Below are 1,183 nucleotides of genomic sequence, written 5' to 3'. Positions count from 1 at the left end.
TTAACAACAGAAGACTAGAAAAATGGACTGTGGTCTGCCAACCCAATAGAATTTTATTTAATCATAAAAAGAATGGAATCAGATCATTTTCAGGAAAATGGGTATAAATGGAGGTAATAATGCTAAGAAAAAACCAAATCAAGAAAGTAAATATGTATGTATTTTTTCCTCAAAAGCAGATTCAATATCATCATACCTGTCTATGTATCATATGTCTATGTTTGTCTTTCTATCTCTCTATCATCTATTCTATCAAAAAAGCCAGAGAACTGTCTCGGGACTGGCAAGAAGAGAAGAAAAGGTCAGAGAGGTCAGTGGATCAAGGGGACAAATAAAAGCCAAAGACAATATATATATATATATGTATATATATATATGTGCGTGTGTGTGTGTGTGTGTGTGAAAGTGTCCCAATAAAACTTATTATTTGTAAATTAACTAAATATTGAAAACATATGTGCTCACTCTAGGATAAGCTACATATCCTGTGGTCAGTGTCCTTAAGAGAGAAAGAGAGAAGACCAGGTGAAGACAGGTAGAGAAGAGAGTGCTGTGTGAAAGTTAGAGTTCCAGTGTTGCCCACAGGCCCCAAGAGCTAGGTGTAGACTTGGGTCTTTTTCAGTGCTTCGAAAAGGGACCCATCTTTGGTTGTGTCCAGTCCTAGACTTCTGGCCCTAGCACAGTGAAAGAATCACATTAAACTGTTTTAAGCCAGGTTTGTGTTTAAGCTGCTTATGACAACCATGGGGAGCCAACAGAGGAGGGAAGAAGAAATCAAGACTAGACCTTCAAGCTTGCAATTCTAGTACCATTTCTGAGAGGAAAACTAAGGGAAGAAGATGGTTGTCCACAGCTGGCTCTGTCTTCTGGAGAAGGCAAAGTGGAAGAGAGCCATGTGAAGTGGCTCACAGACTCGGGTGGGGCAGCGGTAAGGGGGCCTAGAACATGACCAGGAACATCGCTAAAGGGAGAGACTGGAGGGGACCAGGGGCTCCTGCTTCCACCTCCTTCCCCATTGGTGCCACAGATACTGTGTCCTCTCAGAATTCATATGCTGTACTGCAAGCAACATCCAGGCATTAAATGCTGTCTATGGCACCCGAATTTGACTATGTAACATTTGAGTTTGTGTTTGAATCCGGCACCAAATACCTTAATGAACCTTTTGTCAATTACTGACAAT

This window comes from Rattus norvegicus, chromosome 5 (genome assembly GCF_036323735.1).
Source record: "Rattus norvegicus strain BN/NHsdMcwi chromosome 5, GRCr8, whole genome shotgun sequence".
NCBI classification, from domain to species: Eukaryota; Metazoa; Chordata; class Mammalia; order Rodentia; family Muridae; genus Rattus; species Rattus norvegicus.
Note: the sequence above shows the minus strand (reverse complement) of the source record.